The sequence below is a fragment of the Podarcis liolepis genome (genome assembly GCF_965112155.1).
Source record: "Podarcis liolepis genome assembly, chromosome: 8".
NCBI lineage: Eukaryota > Metazoa > Chordata > Lepidosauria > Squamata > Lacertidae > Podarcis > Podarcis liolepis.
In genome coordinates, this window is record NC_139560.1 from 79,256,915 (window position 1) to 79,264,834 (window position 7,920).

The window sequence follows — 7,920 nt, forward strand, 5'->3', positions numbered from 1 at the left end:
TATTTCCTGAAGAAATCAGAGTCTGATTTCTGGTGCAAGACACCAATTCCCTGATTTCATGATATTTACAGCATCCTGACATCAGCAACGCTGCCATCTCTCCACAAATAGCTGCTAAAAATAGAAAGGGATAGAGAAATTCTGACAGCAGTCTCCCCTCCTCCTCCTCCAATCCTCCAGAGAAATGGAAGGGAGGAGGAAACAGGGCTTCATTCTTTCAATTGCTTTGCATTCTGCTGGCGTTTCACGCATAGTGTAACCTACATTTCTAGTATTTTGTAAGCTATAAATGGCTGCTTTGAGGATATATTTAATCTGATGAAAACCAGTTTGACAGATGTTGTTTTGAAGATACGGCATACCATACCTTTCTCTCTAGGCTTTTGTAAATAAATTTTAAAAAGGACTGCCTCCTTTAATGTGGGGAATGCTTGTTTTTAACAAATGCATTTAGCAAATATAAATAGATGCAATTTAAAAACAATAATGAAAACGAAGAAGTGCCACTATAAAACCTAAACTTTCAGAGAGAATATTCTCATTTCAAAACATCATAACATATGGGAAGAAATCCAACACCTGCTTATGATGAAATGTCTGAAGTACTCGGTGCTTCTATTAAGAAATGCACCTGCTGAACATCAATATCTTCAAGGAGTTCATTTATTCTTAATCCTATAATATGGAATTCTAATATTTCATAATACTAAAGCTTAAACAAGGCAGATATTGACATTGCGGAGAACTCACACAGAAGACTGATTAGTTGAAAAGGACACTAAACCAGTGAAATGAGATATGAGGAATACTAAAAAGTGTTTTTGACTTCATCGTGTAAGATTTGAGGTCTTTAGTTTCATTATTATTCATTATTATTGTTACAGCGCTTCCATCTCACTTTATAAAGTACTCACACACCACTCTGAAGTCTGTTCAAAGTAATTCACATACATCATTGCAGTAATCTTTACAGCAACTATACGGTAAAGGTACCCCTGACAATTATGTCCAGTCGCGACCGACTCTGGGGTTGCAGCGCTCATCTCACTTTAAAGGCCAAGGGAGCTGGCGTTTGTCCGCTTCCGCAGACAGTTTTTCCGGGTCATGTGGCCAGCATGACTAAGCCACTTCTGACGAAACCAGAGCAGCGCTCAGAAACACAGTTTACCTTCCCGCTGGAGCGGTACCTATTTATCTACTTGTACTGGTGTGCTTTCAAACTGCTAGGTTGGCAGGAGCTGGGATCGAACAATGGGAGCTCACCCCATCGCGGGGATTCGAAGCACCGACCTTTTGATCGGCAAGCCCAAGCGGCACACTGGTTTAACCCACAGCGCCACCCGCGTCCCCAACTATACAGTAAGCCAGTATTATGTGCTTATATATTCTCTCTATATGTGGCATTGTTATTTGGATATGAAATGGGGTGTCTGGAAATGCTATGTCCCAAAATAAGCAAGAGTGTGGGTTCGCAGATCTCCATGGAATTCAGGGAAGAAGGACAAAATAGTTAATTATTATTTTTTAAAAAAATAGTATGTGCAAATTACTTAGGGAAATAACCCATTGCTCATACCTTTGTCGAAAACGGATAGTGGATCAGATGAAACTTTAAGTGTAAAAATACTTTTAAAAATGACAGAGTTCAAAAAGCACAGGGGAACTGTCAACTATTTTTTTTTTAAAAAAATATGGATTTTCCCTGACCTGAGGGAATGTAATAAAAACCATCTAGTTGCTTTGATAAATCTGTAAGCAGGCACCAATCCTATAGGGTCCAAAGAGTGACTCTAGCAGGGGGTTTCTTCAGCTCAACCTTCATTCTATTGTTTTCAATATTTCACCTGATCGACGCGACTTTTCTAAGGAGTGTTCCTGAAGGTAAAACAGGTTTGAAATGCTTTGCTGCCACGTGCTGATAATTTGCTTCTCACATATCAAATTCTTCGCTAGCAGATCGGCACAGAATCAAAGCATTCCAAAACACTTTGCAAGAGGGAGGGTTTTTTTGCCTGGCAAGGCTGAAAATGTGCAAGGATTTCCACAAGATGGCACTGTTGAGCCTCCGAACTTCGCAGAGAGGCAAACAGGCAAACTTAAAAAGACAAGCTGTTCCTTTCTTCCTCGTAATTTCAGAACACGGAGTTGCAAATAATGTAATTCTTTGCGATGCTGGGGGAGGACAACACACACTCGTACATACGTTTAATTCATAAAGATGTCAATTGGAGCGTTCAATGAATCTCCTCCAAGGAGCTCGTGGTGATACACACAAGATTTCTCATCTTAAATTCAGAACAGCCCTGAGAAGTGGGCTGGACCAAAGTCCCATTTATAGGTTCAAAGCACAGTTATGGACATAAAGCAGAAAAGGACAGCAGAAAACTACCAATGCCACCGAGCAGAAAGTTATGAAAGGATTTTTCATGCCAGGTTCCTGACTGCAGGGAGAAGTCTATGTGGGTTTGCCACAACGTCGTCGTCCCCAAAATTCCCATCAATATTTCCAGCTCAATGTGGAAATGCTGGGGTATGTGGTTAAGGGGACAGGGCTGCCAGTTGCAGCCCAAAACCCCTTCTGCATTTCTTGGTCACACATGGTCTTTGAATGAAGGAACAGAGCTTCTGAGACTGGGTGAAGTGGGCATTGGAATACAGTGGACCCTTGGGTCATCTTACCTTTGGGTAAGGTAACTTTCGGGTTGCGAATGCGGCAAACCGGAAGTGTATACTTCTGGGTTTCGCCGTGCATGTATGCAAAAGCGGTGCCTCATGTTGCAGACTTACTGGGGTACGTAAGGAGCCCCGGAACAAATTAAGTTCGTATCTGGAGGGTCAACTGTAATTCTTTTTTTCTTTCTTCTAGTACAAGTCTAGTACAAGGCAGCCCTATTCAGGGAAGTTTTTAATGTATGATATTTTAGTGTTTTTTGGTTTCTATGGAAGCCGCCCAGAGTGGCTGGGGAAACCCAGCCAGATGGGCGGGTTACAAATAATAAATTATTATTATTATTATAAGTCCAACACTCCATGCATTATATTGCACAAGCTTTTATATTCACACAAATAAAGACGTAGCTACACAGAAACAGTCTCTCAACAATAACTATTTACAAACTGATTTAATAAAACTTCTTAGAGTGCATAAAGAGTTAAGTCTTTATGTGCTTTGCTCTAACTTAAAAAACAACAACAACCAGTCATATGGAAATGAGTCATTGATCCATTTTTCTCAAGCCCACCTCTTAATTCGGATCCTGCGAGGACAATAACCAGACGTCAAGTAGCGATTAATTTTCCTTTTGTCCAGGGGCCGCCAACTATTTTGGGCACACGTCTCGAATCCTGCAAAAGTGCTACTGGTGCCAGTCACAAAATGCCGATAGTGAGATGTGTGGCATAACACAAAATGGCTGTGTCACTTAAATGAGCAGAAAAATAGGACCAAAAAATGCTCTGGACATCAACTGCCCCAGCAATGGCGGGGAAAGCACCAGTATCAACCACAACCACTCACAAAGGGAAACTCTAAGTCTCCTTTGTTCAGAATGGATGAATGCCGAATCCTGGCATCAAATGAATTGTGGGTGTGGCTTTGGGGTGGGGGTTCAATGTAGGATAAACTGAACAAACAGGATCTGAGCAGGAAAACCTAGCAGTCTGATGAATTGTAGATTTCCTGCATGATGGAAAAGATAGTGGTAAACTGGCAGCCACGGGTGCCATGTTGGAAATCTCTACTTTAGTCCCTCCTGTACTCCAATCACCTCAGTTTGATGGAAGGTAGCACACAGAGACAACATACTACAATCTCTCCAATCACTGATCCTTGTCCTGGGCCAGTGGAGGGCAAAAGGGAGTGTGAGTGGTGGAGGATGGAAATGACACTAATTCTGTCCTTTACTGACTTTCCCAGAAAGATTACTGTAATGCATTAGACATGGGGCTGCCCTTGAAGACTGCTCAAAAGGTTCAATTAGTGTAGAACCTGTCTTTCAGAATACTAGCTGGTTCTACAAAGTGGGGCCCAATTTTGAAAGAACTACACAGACTTCCCATTTGCTTCCAAGCCTAATTTAAGGTGCTGCTACTTTTGTTTATTTGGTCTCTATTTCCACGGCGTTCGAGACTCAGTAAGAACAAATATGCATGGCTGAACTACCTCTGAGAAACTGGTTCTGAGGACCATGTTTTAAACTGTTTTCAGCTATGTATGTGAGAAACTAGTGAGTATACTCCTATGCGTAAAAAAAATAATAAGATAATTTTTCAATGTTCAAGAGAAGCAAAATATTTTGGAGGCAAGGTCCGAGCTTCTGATAACTGTGGATTGATTCCACTTGCTTCTGGCTTTAAGTGATACAGACTACACAAATGCCCAAATCATGCGGAAGCCTCCAAGAAGTTCTTCCTCTGTTCCAGCTCTCTCTCATTCATGATTTTATCTGCACTAGCAGAAGGAAGCAAATGCCCTCCTAAGAATTGAGCTGTTCTGTGGGCAACGGCTGAAAGAAAACAGCAGGAGTGAGAAAAATGTTTACAATTCCATGTCCCAAAGGGCCACTGTTTTTTGTTTGCTTTAAGTCACGTTAACTACCAGACCGCAATCCATCGCTGGGACAGTGCTTCTAAGCAGACAGGCTCAGGCACTAGCTCTTAAAAACAGTAATTCATTTCTGCCAGATCAAAAGATTTGTGTTTACAAGGCATTTGTGAGGCACTATCTAAAGCTATAGGCTATCTCTCCTTTGCAAGAGGGTTTATTTATGAGGCATGTTAAGTTTCCTGATCGCAACTATATACCTACTGGTAATGCCCCCTATTAATATTATGCTAGCTATGTGTGTGCTTTGTAGGTATTGAATTTTTTCTTCCACACACAGTTCTTTTGCCAGTGTACAACTTCCCCCTATCAATGATTATTTACAACAACGGCTTTTCACATGTAGTGTATCTGAAGAAGTGTGCATGCACACGAAAGCTCATACCAAGAACTAACTTAGTTGGTCTTTAAGGTGCTATTGGAAGGAATTTTTTTATTTTGGGCTTTTCACATGCATGCAATTTTCCTCTGTGAAGAAGAGAGGACTTCTGTATCAGGGTGTAAGTTTTTCATTTGCTCCAGAACTTACAGAAGGCATAAGGGCAATACTAACCCTGAGGATGTACATAATCAGGTACAATCATTTAATGGGGAGGCAGGGATATAAGGCGTACTGCTTTCATTTTCAAATGAGGCATTACCTGCAAATCAAGAGCACTGTCAGGGCTAGACTATGGGTGGCTACACCCGAATCTAGGCTCTGCCTCTCAAGATCAGTCAGTGAAGGTAGAAAAAGCTGTGGTCTCAATTGCTACAAGCAGCTGGTATTGCTCCACAAACTAGATAAAGGTAGAATGCCATGCCCCTAATACCTATTTAAAAAACAGCCAATTTGGGGGATTCTTGCTGTCTCCCACCTGTAGTGTTCGTTGCTGAACACACCTATATTTCTACAGTACCTGAAGATGGCTTCAAAGACACAGGGTCCACATTAGCTCAGGCTACAATTTTTAGGTCCCTGATTAAACCCACAGAGTCCCTTTTAAGGCACCGTGTTGCTTGCAAGAAGCTCAAAGACGATTCTCCAAACGTTATTCCCCTTCTAAACACCAAGACACACTAAACCAAAACCTACTCATGCAAGTATTTGTATGCCTCAGCTCTCCTGGGTGATGAAAGAAATAGAAAACAGGCTCTTCCCCATCTACCTATAGCAACATTAGGTAAAGGCTGTGAAGATTTATCTAAGGTAGCCTCATAGAATGAAAGTCTTATCCTGAGGCAACATACTCTCTTCACTAACCAAGATACAACCCACATATAAACCACTTACGGATGTGCACACATACGCACCACCCAGCATATGTCATGTCACCAGAAGTGAGCAAGCTGTCACACCGTGCTTCAAAGTTATTGTTGTACAAGACACCAGCTCGGAAACCACACTGCAGATAAACCCCGTTTGCCCTCATCCATAATAATCCGTTTTCCATTATGCATGTAGCAACTGAATAGAACAACAGTCGTGAACATGCCCCCTCAACGCACCAACATCCCACCGAGTAATCTTCAGGAACAACTGAGGGGAAAAACCACATCACTTTTATCACACCCTGATGAACGCGGATGATACACCCAGCAGCTGCAAGTTACCTTGTGGGCAGCATTGTACCCTGTGATCCATTGAGCCACCTCCATTACCAAATGAAAGGGAAATAATTCATTTTCTGAATGAAAAGGGAAAGGAAGAATGTAGGATATGGTTCAGCCTTTCTGGGACTGCACTACAGTGGTGCCTCGCAAGACGAAATGAATCCGTTCCGCGAGTCTCTCCGTCTAGCGGTTTTTTCGTCTTGCGAAGCAACCCTATTAGCGGCTTAGCAGATTAGCGCTATTAGCGGTTTAGCGGCTATTCAAGGCTTAGCGGATTAGTGGCTAAAAAGCTATTAGCGGCTTAGCGGCTTAGAAAAAGGGGGGGAGCGGAAAAAAATCGGAACACTTGCAAGACGTTTTCGGCTTGCAAAGCAAGCCCATAGGGAAAATCTTCTTGCGAAGCAGCTCAAAAACGGAAAACCCTTTCGTCTAGCGGGTTTTCCGTCTTGCGAGGCATTCGTCTTGCGGGGCACCACTGTACTTCAGAATGGGAATAGAAGCGAGGGTGGCAGAACAGAATTCAATGTTCTCTCAAGCTAGTGAAAAAACTACCCTTGGTGTGTGTGCAAAAAAGGGCATGAGTACATGCTAAGTTTTCTGTGTGAGCAAGGAAAGGTTCTTCCCCCCAATCATCTTTCTGTACATGAGGACACAATGAAACATTTACATCACTTGCATTCCTAAGTGGTAGTCTTCAGGAATGGTGGTATTCTCTTGCTGCAGATTTGCTCCATCCAGGGTGGATAAAAATCAATGATTTAATAAATAAATAAATGGATTTTTAAAAATTTAAATCAGATGTTTTTTATTTAAATTGGATTTTTAAAATTTAAATTGGATTTTTTAAATAAAATGCTTTTGGAGGAAAAATCTTCCTAAAAATAGCTTTCTATTTAAGTTACATTATACGTAGTCCAAAGGCTAGTCATCAGGAAATAAGGATTTGTTTTAAGTTTTAAAGGTAAAGGGACCCCTGACCATTAGGTCCAGTCGTGACCGAAATGTGTGCTAAAACTCAGTCTAAGTTTTTTCAAAAAAACCTGTTTAAACCACATCAGTTAACAAACATGGATACATATGCTATAATGTTATTGTTTTAGTTAAATAAATTGTTTAAATTGTTATTAAGGAAATGATTATTTCTCTCCTTCCAATAAAGTACAGCAGAAAAGTTGTCCAAATATAAACAGTTAACTTATTAAAACTCACAATAATTTCCAAATCAGCAATTTTTGATATAAGTGCAAAAACTACTCTGAAAATTTATTATTCAAAAAATGAAACCTTCATCTGGTTGTAAATATTAAGATTATACCAGCAAGAATGAGTCTTTCTGTAAAAAAATAATGATTGAAATCAAGTCTTACTGACTAGTGATTTAAATCAAATCCACCCTGGCTCCATCTACATTTTACACCCTTTAATTAGGCCAGCAGAGAGATGAAATTGTGAAGGACCAAAGAAACCCTTCCTTCTTCTAGGCATTGATGACCTTTTCCACCCTTTAAACAGTTTCCCTCTAATCCCAAACCAGATTTAATCTATACTGCGTTTCTACACCAACCCCTTTTGCTTCTATACCCAAAATGACAAGCGTACATGTGCACGACTATAACCAAAAGCAATAAGGTAAAGGTAAAGGGAGCCCTGACCATTAGGTCCAGTCGTGACCGACTCTGGGGTTGCGGCGCTCATCTCGCTTTATGGGCCGAGGGAGCCGGCGT